The sequence below is a fragment of the Balaenoptera physalus genome, assembly GCF_965194825.1.
Source record: "Balaenoptera physalus genome assembly, chromosome: 9".
Classification (NCBI taxonomy): Eukaryota; Metazoa; Chordata; class Mammalia; order Artiodactyla; family Balaenopteridae; genus Balaenoptera; species Balaenoptera physalus.
The window spans coordinates 21,673,151-21,693,978 of record NC_138888.1 but is presented as its reverse complement, the minus strand read 5'-3'; the positions used below and the strand labels follow the sequence as shown (position 1 = coordinate 21,693,978).

Here is a 20,828-nt window from a genome sequence, read left to right as displayed (position 1 = left end):
ATTCTGAATGGCCATTAGTCCAGCTAGAAATATGGGATTGTAGTACTATGGAAGGAGGGGAGAATAGATAATGGGAGACAACAGCAGCTCTGCCCCAGCCGACACTGGATGATGCTATCACTGAACCAGATAGAGAGTAAAGAAGGAAGAAGTGGAAACAAAGAGAAAGAACTTGGTCTGTGTCATGCTGAGTTTCGGGGGTTTGGAGGCTATAAAAATGGAGCTGTCCAGTGGTTGTTGAAAAAGTGGGTCTGAAGAGCAGGAGCAAGTAATATCCTAGAGGCGAATACTTGGAAATCATTGTGATTTAAGAGTAAAGGTGAGTTCATTCGAATAGAATCTAGAGAATGTCAAAAGAAAAAGATCAAGAAGGCCCTTGGCCGTGTCAATATTTACAGGAAACAGAGGAAAAAAGGAGTCAGCAAAGGCACATAGAGAGAGGACCTTAAGAGAGTAGTATCTCGGTAGCCACAGGAAGAGCAAGTTTCAAAAGTGTGAAAATAGCAGTGTGAAATCTTAGAAAGGATGACGAAAGGAAGATCAGTTGGAGAAGGAACCATACAAATTAGTAATTAGGAAGTCATCATAAAGACAGACAAGATGATTTCAGAGGTGTGATGAAGGGAGAAGCTAGACTGAAGAGAGGTAAGAGGTAGATTTTTTTAAAATAAGTGTAATGCAGACCTACTAAAGAATGGACTTGAGGATATGGGGAGGGGGAGGGGTGAGATGTGACAGGGTGAGAGAGTGTCATGGACATATATACACTACCAAATGTAAAATAGATAGCTAGTGGGAAGCAGCTGCATAGCAGAGGGAGATCAGCTCGGTGCTTTGTGACCACCTAGAGGGGTGGGATAGGGAGGGTGGGAGGGAGGGAGATGCAAGAGGGAAGAGATATGGGAACATATGTATATGTATAACTGATTCACTTTGTTATAAAGCAGAAACTAACACATCATTGTAAAGCAATTATACTTCAATAAAGATGTTTAAAAAAAAAAAAAAAAAAAGTGTAATGGACTTCCCTGGTGGTGCAGTGGTTGAGAATCTGCCTGCCAATGCAGGGGACACGGGTTCGAGCCCTGGTCTGGGAAGATCCCACATGCCGCGGAGCAACTAGGCCCGTGAGCCACGACTACTGAGCCTGCGCGTCTGGAGCCTGTGCTCTGCAACAAGAGAGGCCGCGATAGTGAGGCCCGTGCACCGCTATGAAGAGTGGCCCCCGCTTGCCGCAACTAGAGAAAGCCCTCGCACAGAAACGAAGACCCAACACAGCCAAAAATAAAAATTAATTAATTAATTAAAAAAAATAAGTGTAACAACTATAGACATCTTTTAAAGATGAAGAGTTTAACAAAACAGAAACACAGGGTGATAAAAGAAATTTTACGTGGCCATATGTAGAAGATGATTTTATTTAACCTGAATTTCCTTTTGAATGAAGTAAAGGTGAATCAAGGGAAAAGAGAGGCAAATGGCCATTCTGTACCCACAGGTCTACAGCTATGGCAAACTAGACCCCATGTTTACCCACAGGCAGTGAACGCTGGGGCGATATTCAAAGAGCTCATTTTGGTCTCTAATTTCATTTTATACTTCTTCTCTCTAATCATATCTCCCTCTACATCACCAACTCCCACTCCCTCACTGGTCTCCCCCACATTCACATCCTGGCCTTTTCTCTCTCCTTGCCTCTCCTCTCCAGGGCTAGATATCGAGTTCACTCACTCCCAGAGAACACTATTTTGTTTTTTTTAAATTAAAAAAAATCTATTTCCCCAGAATAACAGTCAGAAAAAATTATAACAGTTGTAATCATAATTGGACTCTTAGTGTTAAAAGAAGAGAGGCTGACTTAGCCACCATAAGAAATTAGAAAACCCACCAGGACATGGGACTTTCAGAGTCAAAACCAGGGAAGTCCAGGAAAACTCGGACAAGTTGGTCACCCCCAATGGCAAGCTGTCACGATCTGAGGTCACGGGAGGAAGTTTTTACTCTCCATTTCTCTCTCATGGCGATTCTGCCTCTTCAGAAGAGTCTTCCCTATTCTCTTCTTGCTAGGAATAAACCAGTCTTCCATGACCCACATTCTAGGAGGAGCTAATCTGAATGACTTAGCTAATAACCTTTGCCCGACCCGTCTCCACCCACCACACATACACAGGGTTCCCAGCCAGCCTAGGAGTGGGCTGACCTTGGGTCAGGTGACAACCCCATCCAATCTGCGAGCATCTCTTTATAAAGTTAGTTGGCTAATTTCCTAAGCCCTTAACTTTCTTTTGTAAGACAATTTCAGAGCAAAATGGAGCTGGGTGTGGTAGGTACCACGTCATAGATATTGTTTGCTAACCTAAGACAGTGTATTAGTCGGCTAGGGCTGCCATAACCACATTCCGGTTTTTTCCTGTGTGCTCACATTCCTGGTATTTCTCTCTCTCTCTTATACTAAGGACACCAGTCATATTGGATTAGGGTCACCCTTACAATCTCATTTACCTTTATTACCTCTTTTAAGGCCCTATGTCCAAATACAGTCACATTAGGGGATAGAGCTTCAAATTATGAATCTGAGGAGGACATAATTCAGTCCATAACAGTCAACATTAATCCCTGTTTGGGGGAAGAGCTGCTCCCTCACTCTCACCCTGTGGTCCTGGCAGGGTCTGTCTATCACCTGCCCTGGCCATAAGAGTGGGCATGTGACCAAGGCAGGGCCTGTGATAGTACTCCATCGCTCTGACTCTAGTAATTAGTCCACAGATGAACAGCTAAGCCAAGTTCAGCCATTAGAGTTCCCCTCTCCAGGTTTTAACTTTTTAAAAACAGGATCTTCCCTTTTACTTTATACAACTGGAAGGATATGAATCTGGAACAGCCATATTTTTAACCACATGTTTTTAGTACATGTTGAAAGCCTGTATGTCGGAGGAGAGAATTAAACTGATGTAGAAAGGAAATAGAGAAAACAATGTGGGAAGGAGAGGGTACACGATGTTACCTAGCCCCTGATTCTAGACCTGTTGCTGCAGGAGCTAATCTGACTCCTGGTTTACACAGTGCTTCCTCTCTGAGAGCTACCCTGGGTCTTTACAATAATTTCCCCTTTTCAGTTAGGCTAAGTTCAGGAGTGATTTCTCTGACTTAACTGAATATACATGAGGGCTAATGTGGTCCCCCAATTCCCACCAACCCCTGCAAGGTATACTCAGGTGGGAATAAATATAATAAACATGTAGGTCTGGGCAGCTAGGCATCCAAAACAAATACAGGTGGCTTCACTGTGGTCAGGAACTCCAGGCAAATGAGCACACAGTACCCAGCAACTGTTTTGGAGGAATGAAGGCAACACCCTCTGGAGGTCAAAGGTTCAGATGTTCAGGAAGATAGAGAAGTTTGGGATACAGAAGTTTGAGAAGATACAGAACTATACAAAGATACAGACAGACGTTTGGGAAGAATTGCGAACAGGAGAAAAAAAGACCAATATAGATTTCTACTTGAATTAAGAAAATTAAAGTGAATTGCTTAAGAACAATTGAATGAATTGCCTTACCACATAAAATAAATCACTGGGGCTTTAGGAATTGCTTTGGGGAAATACAGATGGTCAAGATGACTCGATGTCACTGACTGTAATACCAAACTGTTTGGCAATGGTAACTGCCATCAAACATTAACAGTTGATGTCACTTAAGTACTTTTGGACACCTATTAGGGACTCAGAGAGAAGAACACAAAAGAAACAGGAGGCTCTGACCTCAAATGTTGAAGTGTTATATAGAAGACAAGGCTTGACACACCTGAAACACAAGAGTTTAAGAGAAAATAAAGGCTAGAATATATGGTATTTTACCTCAAGATTTCAGTAACACAGAAGCAACTGAAGCCTTTTGCATCTCTACTTGTGATTTTAGAGGATTCCGTTTCCTAAATTGGACCAGCCTAGAAGGGAAAATATAAAACCCTGAGTATTACCAACACCACTTTTTTGCCCAATGAAACTCAATATATCCAAACCAGAAACATAGAGAATAAAGTTAATTTAGGCCAATTGGTAAAAGCACTAGAGGGCTTTAAACATCATCTGTAACCCCCCAGGCACTCTAACATGAAGTTGAATACAAAGAGAATGTCCCAGAATGTTGAATTACCTTTTACCCACACAGTGTGGACTTGAGATCACGTGGATAAAAATGACAGCAAATAGAACAATGGGAGAATAAAATATTAAAATATTACAATTTTGTGCTTTATTAAAAAATGTTAGAAGAGAGATGTTTGCTTTAAATTTCATAAATAGTACTTCCTTAAGCTTTTAATTGTTCATATAATACTTAGAATCTAAAGGTGAAAATAAAATTAGGATAACATAAATAATTCGTTAACAAAGTAAACACAACCACAATTGAATGTCTGAATGAACAAAGGTTACATTAAATGATTCCAGGGGCTATTTTTATTATTCACATGTCTTTAGAGAAGGAGGAAACTGTTTAATCATGCAATTGCTCAGATTTTCCTGCAATGCAAATTTCAATTCTCTGCATCTTTATACAATTGCAATTTTTTAAAAGATAGAGCTTTATCAGAAAAAAAAAAAAAAGCAGTCCTAATACAATCCAGAAATATTTTCCAGGTCAAAGCTTACTTTCACATACATGGAGTGAAAAAATTTAACTTAATTGAAATGCATCAAAGCATGCTCATTATTTTATACACCCATGCACATTTTGGATGTTTCATATTACTTTTCCTGGGCATCCAGGTGGGTTCTAAGGAAAACTCTACTGGATTACATTCCATCTACACAGCTAAAAGAAAGAGAATTGCATTCTCCTAACTTGGTGGTGGTTTTTTACTCAAATTTGAGATTAAAGAGGTTTAAGTTCTTGCAATCACAGCTCTTTAGACCACATCAATGAGTCTTCACGGACTTACCTTCACTAGAAATTGTACAACTGAAGAGATGAGAGAACAATGATATCCTCTTTAATTAGAGCTTTTGTGGATCCATTCTGTGGATATTATAGACATCCTTCAACTTGATTCTGACACATTTAAGGCAACTGAGGAAACAAAGGTGAACGCATCCCCTAACAACTTTAGCTATGCCTCTCATTAATTACTATTTTCAAGGGGCCATAGAATTTCCTGTGGTTAATGGTTGACACCATCTGGTGGCCTGCAGGACAACTGGCAAACATAGACTATTAGGGCTCAAGGAGTCTTGAGAGGCCACTTACATCCATCTCTCTGCCTTTAGGCAGAAGTGGGGAAATATGAGATGCTATCAAATTTTTCAAGACTTTCAAGAAAGTAGATTCTAAGACATAAAAACAGTAACTCCAAAAAAACTTCAGTGTCTAGCAACCCGCATCATCAACTCTCATTGTCATTGTCAAGATATTTTAAATCTATCAAATTTTTCAAGACTTTCAAGAAAGTAGATTCTAAGACATAAAAACAGTAACTCCAAAAAAACTTCAGTGTCTAGCAACCCACATCATCAACTCTCATTGTCATTGTCAAGATATTTTAAAGCTGTGAGCCTGGAAAATAGATGCATGACACAACAACTAATCTCTGGATGCCAACACACTTGCCAATTGTGTGACTCCCCAGAAAATACACACAACTCATATCTGCACTGTAAAAAAAGAAGTGCTCAAAGCCCTCATCATTTCTAAAGGGGTTCTAAGCCAGAATGACTTCCATTCTCTTGAGAATAAAATATTGATTTCAGTAGAGTGAAACCACCTGTCCCATTTCTATTTACCAGGACTAGTCAAGATTTGAGATTTTCAAATTTTATTGTTCTCTTTGTTTCTTCTCTTTGAAATTTGTTTTTACATTGGAAACATCAATGTGAACATGTGCTTTAAGGACTTGAAAAGAAACACACCCTTTAAATGCTAAGTGTGTCTATAATTACCTAGCACCTGCTCAAATAAAGGCAAGAATTGCTCCAAACAAAGAGTGTTGCTTATTTTTGTTGATCATAGGATCCTGGAGAAGAAGGTGGGATTTTGGAGAGGAGAGGAAATAAAGCCCTGAGAGTATGACAAAGAGAAACTAGGTTAAACTATGGTAGTTGCAAATCAAAACTATCACAAGCCAATGACTGTATTCTTTGTTTTTCTTTGATCACATCAAATCTCAATTCATATCACAAATTATATCACGCTGTGGAGTTCGTTGCTCTATCAATCCCAGTTCATATCTGAGAGCCCTGGGTGACCTCATGTTCTTAACCAGATGTGTCTTGAAGAATAAATTGAGGAAACAGAACGTAAGATGGTTACAGACCTACAAGTCAGGATATAAAAAGATCTGTGGCTACTCCAAAGCAGATGTTTACAGTGAAAAAAAGGTGCCCAAGAATTTCCATGGAAAGAATAGCAGAAAGAAAAGAAGTAGAAGGAGAAAGTGGAAACATTATAAGAAGACATAAAAAGAAGAATGGAAATAAAAGCAAAGGGAGAAGATGGCAGCATCAACTTGTGTGCGGTGAGATAGAAATGTGACTTCCAGGGAAGACGGATGCACGTGTGTCTATATGTAGGTGCGTGTGTGTGCACGCATGTGCAGAGTATGAGGAAAAGAGCTTGTGGTCTGAAATCTGGATTCAAAACACCTGTATTTTGAACCCAGATTTAGCCTTCTCTGGTGACATGACCATAGGTACATGTGTTAGTTTGCTAGGGCTACCAAAATAAAGCACCACAGACTGGGGAGCTAAACCAACAGAAATTTATTTTCTCACACCTCTGGAGGCTAGAAGTCCAAGATCAAAGCGTTATCAGAGTTGGTTTCTTTCGAGGCCTTGTAGATGACCATTATTCTTCTCCCTGTGTCTTCACATGGTTTTCCCTCTGCACCTGTTTGTGTCCTAATTTCCTTTTATAAGGACACCAGTCATATTGGACTAGAACCTACCCTAATGACTTCATCTTCATTTAATTACCTCATTAAAGGCCTGATCTCCAAGTACAGTCACATTGTGAGGTACTGAGTGTTAGGACTTCAACATAACGTTATGTAACCTTTTCAAGGTCTTTTTTTTTTTTTTAAAAAAGGATTATAATAAGAAGTAACTCAAAATGCTATTGTAATGACTAAATGAAGTAATACATTTTAAAAGTTAAATGTTCAACAGCAGTAAAATGGCTAATTACATAATGTTCAAACAACTGAATATTATGCAAAAAAATTAGGAAAAAAATTTTAATCACATAAGAGAATACCCCTTATATTAAGTACTTAAAACGCACAATTCTTCTTAATATGTGTGTGAACATATTTAAATATATTTAGTTTGTAACAAAAAATATTTATTGAAGGACAACACAATAAGACGTTAATGGCTAAGTGTAGGTGGAGAAATTATTCAGAGATGATCTTTGTTCTTCCTGTATTAATCTATATTTTCTAAGTCATCTACAATGTGCATGCATTTGTTTTATTTCATTTTGCATCAGGATAATACTCATCTTTAATTTTAAAAGTCAAGTATACTATCAGACTCCAGTCCTCCTCATTCTCAACTCCTGCTACATGAGTGAATGCTTTCGACTCTTTTGCCTGTGTCTTCTGATATTTATCTCCATGTTTCTAACACAGGTTTAAACTTTTTTTCTTGATATTCACATTTTTTTTCTATTGACTGTCTACTCTGGGCAATGAGGAATTAGGCCTCTTACACTTACAAGCCCTCATCCTCCAGACATTGTCTATCTCCTAGCATCCTAATCTAGTTTTATTACATTGTTATTAATTAAATAGATATTCAGTGTTCACATTTTATGACAAATAAAACCTCCTTTCTCAGTTCTAAAAATTTGTTGACATCTGTTAGCAATTGTCTTCTCCTCTCCCCAAAACCAGCTTTTTAAATGGAAAAGGAAAAAATTGTATTTTAATTACAACCAGTCTTGAAAAAATAAACACGAGGATGATTTATCATATAATTTACTGACATACATAAATATATACATATGATAGTGTTAATATACACATCTATGCTTAAATCTTGGCTTTGCCACTTACTAGCTGTATGGCTTTGGAAAAGATACTTAACTTTTCTGATGCTCAGTTTTTCTCATTTGATAAATAATAATAATACTGCCTGTCTTGCATGGTTGTAGTTTGAAATGAAAATGATGTGTATAAAATGACAATAATGTATTTAGAATGTACTAATGGCTCAAACCAGGAAATCAGTATATATCAATAGTTGATTTTATTAACATAAATATCAGTTATAATTTTAAGTTACTTTGTATAAATATATGATATAAAAATCGGAGACTACCATGTTTCAAGTCAAACAGTGCAAAAGGAGATCAGGAAACTACTAAGAAATTTTTTTGCCTATTTCCTGGTGGAGATATGACTTAATTAGAGTGAAACTGGCCATTTTATTTCAAAGTGTAGGTAATTTGGAGGTATAAATAGCTAGCACTGCCCTTAGTATAGTCCAGATGGTCTTATCAGATCTTATCAAGTTTCTTGTACATTAAGAAACTGAGTTTAATGAGCCAACAACACCCTAAAGCAGGCTTGCAATAAACTCAACAAACGTACTGGCAGCCCTCCAAGTGTGTGAAAAACAATCTCCTCCCCTCCTGTGACAAAGAAGGGGATCTTGACTCCAGAGCACTACTTACCTTCGGCAGACAGGTGAGTGGTCCTTGGAAGGACTGCTGTAAAAATGTTTTTGAAACCAAATACCTTAAAGCAGCTGAGAGACTTGGGCATTATTTTTTTCATTTGGGGACAAAAGATCCAAAGAAGAGTCTTCCCTCTCTTAAACCACTGGCTTGAGAAAGGAAATGAAGAATAGACATTGGTGGGGAGATGGGAAGAAAGAGTTGGCAGAGGGCAGAGGAGGGCTTTTGTGAGGAAGGAAGGAAAGAGGAAGGAAGGAAAGAAGGAAGGGAGGGAGGAAGGGAGGAAGCGTGGGTAGGGAAATGTCCTCTCTTGATTCTCAGTGTCTGATCCATCTCCCTCAAGGATGTCTCATTCCTCCCACAGACCAGAGCAAGCAAGGAGGCCCTTCCATCCTCCCAGTTCCATTAGAGGTCCGAAATAAGTCGATTATATTCAATAGGAAATTATTCCTTTAACCCTAACATAACTAATCCTGTCTATTCTACTAGACTCTGCACTCCTTAAGGGCATAGAACATAGCTAATTGTCTTCAAATCAACAATACTTACACTCTCTGGCACATAGTAGGTACCAAATAAACAAACATTTTCCTATTAAAACATTTTAGGGCCCATATACTCTATTTTTTCCCATGAAGTCCATTGTTTATCCTGGGCTGGAAAAAATTTAGCTTATATGTTAATAATAAAATTTTCTATTTGGTCCTACATAATAAAAAGATGAGTTAAAAGCCCATTTTCTATAAAAAAACTTGGGTCTTCCACTGATGAATGGGTGTCTGCTGGTGGATAGAGAGATGTCCTTAGCTGAGACTGACTTTTTGAAGCGGTGATGGCAATTCCTACCCTCAGAGAGGCAGGTGAGTTTAGGAACATGATTACTGTGGAATATCACTCAGGAAGTCATTGAACTCTTATTCTAAATAGTGAAAACATTAAATAAAGGAAAGATCAAGGTACCTCACTGAATTTCAGAGTTTTGATGATATATAAAACAAATAACTATAAAGCTAAATTTACTTTGGCTTGTTACTCCTTTAAGGAGAGGAGAACTTGAAAGTATTTTTAAATAAGTAAATATTGAGTTAGAAAGGTTTGGAAAAGAATTATTAGAATTGTAATAAAGTTCCCCATTTTTGACTTTTTCCTATTTGGATATTGGTCAACGAAGTAGAGTTCATAACAAAAATCTAAGTAGGGATCTGCACCTGCCTCTAACTCCAGAACTACAGTGGTTTTATTTGCATGACTGCCTCTAGGGAATTAAGAATAGATGTTAAAGAGAACTTTTAAGACCAGGATGGGAGAATAAGTTTGCCCAACACCTGTGGGTAGGATAAGGATGTCCCAGGTGGGGGAATAGTGATATCATCCTAAGGTAGGAGAGAATCAAATGACGTGAGTTTTGGGGGATACTCAGTGAGGTCAGGATGAGTCATGTGGTGCCTACATTCATCTTCTGGTATAGTCTTAGGTAAGTTACTCTGAGTCCTCAAAGGAGTGCTGTCACATTGAAGGTTCAGACTACATATAAGATACTAGACAAAGATCTCAGGTTACTGAGAAGCAGTGTCATCCAAGGTTGGGCTGAGAAAGCTTAGTCCATGAGTTGAGACATAACCATCCTCCATCTTCAGAGGTCCTTGTGGAGATTAGAGTCAAACATCAGACACGAAGTAGCAGCAGATGGGGACAAAGACACAAACAGAGGTAGTTGTAGAAGCAACATCCACTGAACGAAGCCACCAAGCACCAAGACTGCAGGAAAAATTTAATGACTACCAGGGAGAGTGAGACTCCATCCCATCAGGGGAAGGAGAGAAGATAATGAGGAATCAATGCCTTAAAACTTTACTAGGTGGGTACTTAGATGCAAAGGTTAAGGAAACAATAGTCTCATTAGTTGTCTACAATGCTAAAGTAACCAAGAAAAACAAGAGTTATGTCTATTTACTTAATCACATATGTTAAGTTTCTCAGCAAATTATGTGCCAAGCACTGTGCTATGTGCTGTGTATAAAACACTTAGAGAAACAGACAAGGTTCCTGCCCTCCTTGAGCTTACAGTCTTGGGCTTAAATATCCCTTATTAACAGTGCTGCCGGTTTTATTGCGGTAGACAACCCAAGTTCTTCTGCAGTTTTAAGATTCACCCGTTATGAAAAAGGTAAAGAGAAGTTAACGTAATGGCCACAAAGAGACTTATATGGTGATTTTACCACCAACCTGAAGATACACTTGCTTTAAAACTAGAGTAACTTGAATTAGAAGAAAACATACTACTACTAAATGTAATACTATATCGCTTCTAAAAAGGAACCGGTTTAAGTAGTAATGTCCTTGTGTAGACTGAAAATGGAAATTCACTAAAACTCCAATCCTAAATGCACTTGGAAAATATCTGCAGCCTCCTAGAGTTGGAAAGTCATGACCTAGTATGAGGGAAAATCCAGTCTCTTGCTTCTCTTGCTCCTCTGTTTATTTATTCACTCATGTGGCAAATATTGACTGAGTACCTGCTACATGCCAGGCACAGTTGTAAGCACTTGAGATGCAGTGATGAACAAGACACACAAATCCCTCACTCTCGTGACATTTAAATTCTAGTGGGTAGGAAAGACAAGAGAAAATAAGAAAAAGTAAATAAATAAATTTCCAGTAGTGGTAAGTGCAAAGAAGAAGCAGCAGCAGAATAGGAGGTAGCAACGAGGGGAAGAGAAAGAAGTTAGAGACAGAGAAGGAGGAAGGGGGTGGGAGGATGGGGACTCTATTACCCAGAGCTGCCCAGGAAGGCCTCCTTGAACAGATGCCTGAAGATAGCGAGGGAGGGAGCCATGCAAAGATCCAGAATTACGGGCGCGTGAAGCCTGAAGCAGAACCAGCGTAGCCAAAGCAGAGTGAGGAGAGAACGGTAGGAAATATCGTGGCGGGGGCTAGATCCTGTTGGACTGCGTAGATTTTACTGAGGCATTTTCACTTCTCCCCCTGTTTGTTGCTTCTGCTGTGTTGTGTTGTATTTTCTCAAGGACGCGAAGCTGTTGGAGTGTCTCTGAGCTGGGGAGTGGGGGCTCCTCTTTTTAGCTGCCAGGGCTTTTTCAATGGCACATTTTATTAGCACTTATTCCAGACTGGGCTCTCTGTAAATTTTGTATGTTGCTTGAGGCGATCCTGGACACCCACAGCCCAGCTTCCCATCTCATGCAGGTAAGAACTTCCCTCAAAAGGGGCCATTCATTAGACTTTCCAATGAGGGTTCAAAAAGTTATGGGGGAGGGAGGCATTTACAATGATGGTGTGGCTAGAAGAGGAGTGAGGGAGCCCATGTATCCCTGTCGCCATGACAATGGGAAATCAGGGTGTGACTGCCGGAGAGTAGTTTTCACATATGTTTGTATTAACAGGGCTTCCTCCAGGACCCTTTACCTCAGTGAGTAGCAAGCCTGCTCTCCTGTCCACACCCAGGATATACTGGTGCCTTCTCATCCTGCATGCACACTGTAGCTGGGAGTGGTGTGACAGGCCAGGTCCATTAAATGGAATAACAATAGCTACTGTTACTGAGCTCCTATCAAACGCTAGTCACTGTGTACTTAAATATATTATCTCTAATTTTCACAACCATTCCCTAAGATACTATCTCTATTTGATAGATGAGAAACCTGAAGTAGAGACAGATGGCAGAACTCACCCAAGTTCACACAGAAGTGGCAATGCCAGGGTTTGAGGCCAGAATTGCCTGACTCTGAAACTTGAACTCTTTGCCTTCTACCATGCTGCCTCCAAATAGGTCAAATGACTAGAAAAAGAAGATTTAAGTTCAGAATTGTCATTGTAGATTGTTTCCACCAGTTTATTTTATGTAAAACTCCAAATGGGTCAAATTTCATAATAATGAAATTCAAGAGAACTTCTGTGCCATTTTGTTATAGGGCAGCTGTGTTGGAATTTGTGTCATAACTTATTATGCTGGCTATTTTTGAAATAAGTAGACCTCAATTGAAAATGGGAGGATTTATCATATATAATTTTTAAATAGATAAATAATTTCATTTAATGAATTTCTTAGGGCCTGAAATTGCTTTACTCCATACAAATTTCATTAAAACACAGACCTATAGCTAAAGCAGGGAATAGAGTATAATTTGAGTGTTATTTACAATTAAGGATACTATTTTTCTGCTAACAGACTCTGGCTCAGGACTGCCTCACTTCTCCACCCACGGTTTTGTCAATTCCATGAAATTTTTCCACTCTTTTTTTAAAATTTTATTTTATATTGGAGTATAGTTGATTAATGTTGTTGTGTTAGTTTCAGGTGTACAACAAAGTGATTCAGTTATACATATATTTGTATATGTATATGTATTCTTTTTCAAATTCTTTTCCCATTTAGGTTATTACAGAATATTGAGCAGAGTTCCCTGTGCTATACAGTAGGTCCTTGTTGGTTATCCATTTTAAATGGATACAAGTCAATCCTAAACTCCCAAGCTATCCCTCCCCCTCCAACCTTCCCACTGGTAACCATAAATTCGTTCTCTAAGTCTGTGAGTCTGTTTCTGTTTTGTAAATAAGTTCATTTGTATCATTTTTTTTAGATTTCACATATAAGTGATATCATATGATATTTGTCTTTCTTTGTCTGACTTACTTCACTTACTATGATAATCTCCAGGCCCATCCATGTTGCTGCAAACGGCATTATTTCATTCTTTTCAATGGCTGAGTACTATTCCACTGTGTATACACCACATCTCTTTATCCATTCCTCTGTTGATGGACATTTAGGTTGTCTCCATGCCTTGGCTATTGTAAACAGCGCTGCAGTGAACATTGGGGTGCGTGTATCCTTTTAACATTCTGCTTCTCAGAGCATAACTCTCTCTATCTCTCCCTTCTCTGTCTCTCTCTCTCTCTCTCACACACACACACACACACACACACACGTCTTCTACAGAGAAATTAACTCTCCATGGAAGATTTTTGGGGCAGAATAGGATGCATTTTTCTCAGACCAACAAAACAGACAGGGGCCAATTACCAGGTTCTAGATCCGGTGTCTCACTAAGTTCTTCATGTAGATAAATGCTGGGAAAATATTCTCCAGGTAAAGATTTTGCCTCAGTGGCTATAGACTTTGACCCTCACTAAACTAGTCCTCACACACCAGAGAGCATTGGGTGACAGAACTAGAATATTCAACTAGAAGAACTAAAATATTACAGTAGAAGGAACCTTGATAATAACCTCATTCAACCTCCATGACAAATAGAAGAAGAAACTAAGGTCTTGTATAAAGGGTTAGAAGGTGAAATGAGACTGGAACTCAGGTCTTCTTACCTTGAGGAAACTTCCTCAACACACCATATTTTCTTTCTCCATGTTTTCTTTTTGTTGAATTCTCCTGAAACTACTTATTCTTGTAAAACCTGAATTAGGAAGAACACATCTATATGAAAATCATTGTCCTCTGATACCAATACCCTGTGATTTCCCTGGATGGAGCTCATTTCTCTTTTCCCATCTTCCCAACTCAGTGATTGTAACTTTTTTCCTCTGAAATGCTGCAATCCCTGTGAACACTCACCTGTAGGGATTTCAGAATTCAGAACAAATCCTTGTTGAACAGGAAAGGAGATCAAGGGAACATTGCCTCTTCATGTGTAGAAATTTTATGGCATTTCTCCCAAGTGTGTAATATGTGTGTGGTTGTATTTTGTGAAACTTTTATGAGAGCACTTCATTTCAGCTCTCCTGTTCCTTTTATGGTGGGCCTGATCCTATTATTTTTCTGTAACTGAAATTTTATTTTTAAATATTAAATTGTGATTATGAGAAAATGTTCTTTATTCCCATGCACTCATGTACATGTAACTTCTTCTGACTTATGGGGAAGCAAGTCCCACATCAGAGCTTCAGCCCTGGGCCCATAATTTGCAAGCATCAAATGGAGCCTCGTATTGCAATGCAAATTATAGTACCCAGGGATCTGCTGTATAATCACCCAGTTACAAGGAAGGTAAAGACGAGAGGAAATTACCATAATGGGCCACAGAATATACACAAGAGAATGCTCAGAGGCCTATATGGCAGATTTCACCACCATTCGACAGATAGGCTTGCTTTCCTCTGAAAATGTGCTCTCCTTGGTAGAGAATGATGTTGTTGGCTCCGTCTTGGAGAAACTTGATCTTCAGCTTTTTTGGTAGCAATGGATTGGACTGAATTACTTATATTCTCTCATCTGAACTGTGAAATGGCCAACTAGGAGTTGGGATCGTTTTAGAAGCTGAACTTCAATGAATGAGTAGGTTGAAATATGGAAACATGGAAAGTGAGAGAGAAGAGCATTCCAGGAGGAGGAAAAAGAGTGAGCAAAGCTGTAGAGACAGAAAGACCTGTTTAAAGAGAAGCACAGTCCCCTTGGGCTAAAGTGTGGGAGGACACATTTCTGGCACACAGCCATTTGAACTGAGGCCCCCATTACCCAGTGGAGCTTAGAGCCTGGGCCTCTGGGACCCTGATGAACAAGTCCATCTGAGCGGAAAGCTTTCTCTGATCCACTAAACATCTGTCCCTGGGGCAAGATTCCAGAAAGCCCTCTCTGTGAGGGATGAAAGAGACCTGGAACTCTTCCATTTTGATTCCTAGAATTTCTCCAATTGGCAGCAATCACAATTTCTTCTAGGATGATACCTAATAGAATGCTGAACATAGGTGGCTCTTCCTAAAATCACTTGGAAATGGGCAAAGGATAACCCAATATTTCTTATAAGAAATATTTGTTAATTAAGTTCTTTAAATTCTTTTTTTTAATTATTCAACAAACAATTATTGAGCACCTACTGAATATGGAGATAGAAAAATAAATGACACACTCCCTGCACACAGCCCCTTCTTGGAAGTGTTGGAGATGACAATCAGATATACAATTTTAGGGAACTATGGACAAATAAATGCTAGAGGAATGTGAATGAATCATGGGAGCCAGAGGAAGAGTGCTCACCCCACCTAGGTGGCTGTAGGTGTGGAGGTCAGTGATGGGAATACCCACACTGAGTCATATGAGTAAACAGGATTTGACCAAGCAAATCGGGGCTGGAGCGAGAAAGAAACATGGGTGGGAGGGAGAGGGTATTCCAGGCAGGAGGGATGGCAGCAAACTAGCAGAGGCAGGAAAGAACGTGGTGTGGGTGGTGAGCATCAGACAGACTGAAGTTGCTGGAACGTAAAGCACTAAGTAGGATATAGTGTTTCCTATGGCTGCTGTGACCCACTGCCACAAACACAGTGGCTTAAAACAACATAAATTTGCTCTCTTTACAGCTTTGGAGGTCGGAAATCCAAATTCAGTTTCACAGGGCTAATGTCTAGGTGTCGGCAGGGCTGATCCCTTCCGGAAGCTCTAGGAGAGAACCTGCTTCCTTGTCCTTTCCATCGTCTGCTGTTGGTCTGCATTCCTTGGCTTTTGGCTCCTTCTTTGTCCATCTTCAAAGTGAATGACTCCAATCTCTGCTTCTGTCATCATATCGCCTTCTCCTGTGATTCTGCCTGTCCTCCCTTTCCCTTACTTCCTCGTTGACCTTCTTGCCGCCCTTTCATAAGGACCACTGTAAGTAGATCAGATCCACCCAGGTAATTTTAGGATAATCTCCCCATCTCAAGATTTAATTTAATCACAGCTGCAAAGTCCCTTTTTATAAGATAATATTGACAGGTTCCAGCGATTAGGATGTGAACATATTTGGGAGGCTATGATTCAGTCTGTCACATAGGGAAAAGCAGGAAATGAGTTTTAGGAAGCAAAAGGGAATCCAGAAAAAGAGGGTGTTGTAAGCCACGGTAGGAGCTTGACTATAATCCTGTAGTCAGCGGGGAGCCATTGAAGGGTCATAAGCAGGGGAGAGATAGCACAGTAGAAGCTGGACTGAGGGGGAACTCGCTGGAAGCAGAGAAACCACCTGGGAAGCTCCTGTGAGAGTTGATAAGAAACACCGCTTATGCCTAAATATTAGACAAAGTGCTTCCCCATCCCCACATAATCCTATGGAGAAGATAAGCAAACCTTATATGTGAATATTTATAAATCCTTATTAGGGAGTTCTTTCAATTACCTTAGTTGGAACAACAAACCGGTACTTGATGATATGATTAATGATCAAACTGGGACACTTTTGCGACGGTCCTATTGATAACTACACAGGGACAACATGCTAAACCAGCACTGCCCCCGGCCAACTGGGCATATGGTCACCCTATGTTTGGAGAAGGCACACTGGCCTGAAATGGCTTGAATCAGTGCTGGTTTGGGATGTTAGAGAGGCCTCCTGACTGATTCAGTCAAAAAAAAGGCAAAGGCAATTAATCGAACTGCAGTAATTTTTCCTGGGATTATGACCTCACAATACAAGTGTTGCACGGTGTTATAAACAAGTGTTTGAAAGATTACTTTTAAATGAATATATTAAGTGATTACATAGTGAGGATTACAATACACAGTTGAAAAAAACCCATCTGAAAAAAAAAAAAAAAACCCCATCTGTTTGATGGGTTCTTGTGACTTTAGGAACTGTTTCCAGAGACAGAATCACATTTGGATTCTAAAAATGCTGTGTCTCAAACAACACAGAAGTGACCATGATTTGCTCTAGAAAACCATCTTAATTCTACACTCCAGTGAGGAAAGAAACCCTGGTGTCAAAATTGCATGTGAGGAATTTGAATAAAACTCTTTCAGGAAACATGAGTGAGGATGTTGATTTCTAAATTAATATCTTTATAGCTTAAGTGCTATTTTAAATATACACGTGTAGCTAAATTAATAATTTAAATATAGACATTTGACTGTCGATTAAATTTGCCCCCCTCAAAACTGGCTGAGTCTGAGAGAAGATTATCTCCCAGTTGAAAATCCAGGGGGCTCTATTTTAAATGTTCATGTCTTCTAGTCTGACATATGCAGTATTTTGAGAGTAAACACTGTAAGATTTGATAGGTAAGATGTAGGGTGAGGGAGAAGGATAGTCAGCTGGATGGGTGGTGGTATCACCAACTGAACTAGTCAATGGCAGAGACATTTGTTTACAGGGATAGGGTGGGCAAAAGGATACAAGAAGTTCATCGTTGGCAGTGTTGAGTTTGAGATGCCTGTTAGGGCATGCAGAAGATTCTTGGATATGGAATTGGTTAAGGATACAGGAAAGTTTATTTGCATTGGAACCACAGAGGCAAGACAGCCACAGAAAACTACAGTAAAAAAGAAGAAGCATAGAGATCGAGCATGATGATACCAGAGAGGCTAGATGACCGTAGGGTTTTATGTTTGGGGAAGTTAATAAAATAGACCCAGAATGTGTGGCACAGTACAGTCAAGTGGCCTTGGGGTTTCTAATAGCACCGGTCTAAAGGGACTCCTATAGACATGAGCTAATACTCCACTGTAGTCAAATCTGGTACAGCCAGCACGAGGCATCTGGTAGCCTGGGGCAGGGTGAGACCAAAAGGGGTCAGGGTGAGACCAAAAGCGGTCAGGGGCCTTATCTGTAAGGTTGAGGCCAGATCAGGGACATATGACTTTTGGTTTCTTGGCTCTCAAAATTGAGGTGTGAAGGAAGGAATGGGGGCCACACACACACATACACACACACACAAACAAGAGAGAGAGAGAAAGGGAGAAGAGAGAGCAAGTGTAATTATTGTCACAGACAAAACATTTCTGTCCTCCCCAAAATTCATATGTTGAAGCCCTAACCCCTAATGTGATGGCATTAGGAGATTAGGAGGTGGGGCATTTGGAAGGTAATGAGGTTTAGATGAAGTCATGAGGGTGGAGCCCCAATGATGGGATTAGTGCCCTTATAAGAAGACTCACCAGAGCCTCCTCTCTCCTCCATGTGATGATATAGCGAGAAGGCAAAGGTGGCCATTTGCAAGCCAGGAAGAGAGCACTTATCAAGAAATGAATCTGCCAGCACCTCAATCTCGGACTTCCCAACCTCCAGAACCCTGAGAAATAAGTGCTTTTGTTGTTTTTTTATGGCAGCCAGGGCAGACTAAGACAATTATACCTCAGGAATTGTTTGACTAGAGGGATTGTCATTCTGCCTTTTCAGTGTTATTGGGGCATCCCGGTTGCTAAAGAATGGGGACAGGAACTTGGGGTTACCAGGAGCAACTATGGGTCTACATCCCATACTCACACTTCACCATCTGTGAGACTCATTGTGATCAGAGGTGAGCATCACAATCCCCCCCAACCCCTTCTTGCTACCCAGAGTTAGAGAAGAGCCTGCTTCTTGCCCTTGCTGGCTGGTCAGAACCGTATGAGTTCCAAGACCTTGTTATGGAATGACTCTCCCTGATCACTGCCCTGAGGTCGCTGGCCCTCCAGACAGGCACAAGCATCCTCTCTTTCCACAAACATCTGTTCTGTTGGGCCTCCAAGTGGGAGGGTGGGCGCTTGGTGGCTGCCTGGCTCAGAAAGTGCCCATTATGAGCAGTAGATCATCTTGCATTCCATTAAGCATGTGATTACAGCCAGATGCTGTGGTGATGGGCATACAACAACTCCCTATAATAACCGTAATTACGATCCTGGTGTTTCTTTAGCTCAACATACTCTGAACTTCTTAAGTCAGAAGAAATTTGAAAGAATTGCTTATTAGAGGCTGCAATCAAATGGAGAAGGAGAACTTTCTTTATAAAGGGGGAAAATTCCTCCCTGACATTTTGGCTTATGCGCAGCTTTGCCCTGACAATGGCATGGTTCTGGAGTCCAGAATGAGCACGGCTCTGGCTCCACACGCCTACACTTATTTCTCTGCTTCCCTGTGCTTTGCTCTGCCTGGTTCCTTCTCAGCTGCTTCTCCTGGCTGGAAAGGAAAACAAGCACCTGCCTGCCCATCAGCTCCCATGCCCCCCACTGCGGGAGTCTGCCAAGTGGGGCACCTCCCCTGCCCACTCGGGTGAAGTTCTTGGAATACCCAGGGAGAGGGGGTCGTTCGACGCTGAAATTGGCTATGTGCTGTGATGACTAACAGCCACCTGGGCCTGCCATTCTTGTGGAGTCATCTATTTGTGGAACACGGAGCTGTTTAGGGGATATTTGTGCACACGCGAAGTCTTTACTTGTAGGAGCACATTTAAGGAGCTGGAAACCCAGTCTGTGAAGAAATATGTTGCCTTCGTTTTCTAGGGTTGCCATAACAAAATACCGCACACTGGCTGGCTTCGGTAAGGCATTTATTGTCTCGCAGTTCTGAAGGCTAGAAGCCAGAGATCAAGGTTTCTGCAGGAGTGGTTCCTTCCAAGGGCTGGGAGGGAGGGATCTGCTCCAGGCCGCCTTCCTTGGCTTGTAGATGAATGTCTTCTCCCTGGATTATCTTCACATTATTTTCCCTCTATGCGTGTCTTTCTCTTCACATGTTTTTTTTTTTAAGGACACCAGTCAGATTGGATTAGGGGCTCACCCTTCTCCAGTATTTTAACTCCCATCATTTTAACTAATTACATCTGCAACAACACCATTTCCAAGTAAGGTCACATTCTGAGGTACTGGAGGTCACATTCTGAGAACGTCAACATATGAATTTGGGGGAGGACATAAATTCAACCTATAACATGCATTGTGAGCCTACCATGTGCCCGGCACTGTGCTGAATTCAGGGGATACACTTGAACAAGAAAGGCAGTTTCTACCCTCCCAGAGCTTGACAGGAATACAGAGAGTAAAGAGAAAAATGACACAACAAAGTAATCAATAGATAAAGTGATCAACACTGCAATAGGGCCCTAGAAGGGGCCGTGGGAAATCACAGGAGGAGCTCCAACCCAGCTTAAGGAACCTAGGGAAGGCAGCCCCCGAGGAGGTGAGGTTGAGGCTATGTCTGGAGGATGATAGGAGCTCACCAGGGAAAGGTGGGGCAGAGCAGAGAGATATGCCAGGCGGATGTGACTAAAAGAGCCGAGGTCCAGAGGGGAGAAGGATAGTGGCCTGCAGAGAGAACTAAAAGAAATTCCGCAGGGTTGAAGTATAGCGTGTGAGGGTGTTTCCTGGGGGTTAAAGAGACGAGGAAAAGGAGGACCAAGACAATGGTGGAAGGAAAATGATGCGGGGCCTTGTAAGCCCCCTGAGGGTACTTGCATATAGACCTG

At 40.7% G+C, this 20,828-nt stretch overlaps 1 protein-coding gene and 1 long non-coding RNA gene across 7 annotated transcripts in view; one reads left to right on the top strand and one right to left on the bottom strand.

The window, feature by feature from the left end:
- Nucleotides 1-20,828, top strand: part of LOC309667029 — a 416,481-nt gene that overhangs the window by 286,507 nt on the left and 109,146 nt on the right. The window lies entirely within an intron of this gene.
- ADAT2 (adenosine deaminase tRNA specific 2) overlaps nt 1-20,828 on the bottom strand; it is a 110,326-nt gene that overhangs the window by 26,789 nt on the left and 62,709 nt on the right. For 3 of the 6 annotated variants that reach the window (XR_014267311.1, XR_014267312.1, XR_014267313.1), the window contains one exon: nt 3,860-3,948. The exons of 1 other annotated variant lie outside the window; for it this stretch is intronic. The gene's annotated coding sequence lies outside the window, so the exon portion shown is untranslated. Of the gene's footprint in view, nt 1-3,859; nt 3,949-13,335; nt 14,105-20,828 lie in introns of all 6 variants that reach the window. 2 more of the 6 variants (XR_014267309.1, XR_014267310.1) reach the window with 2 other exon arrangements.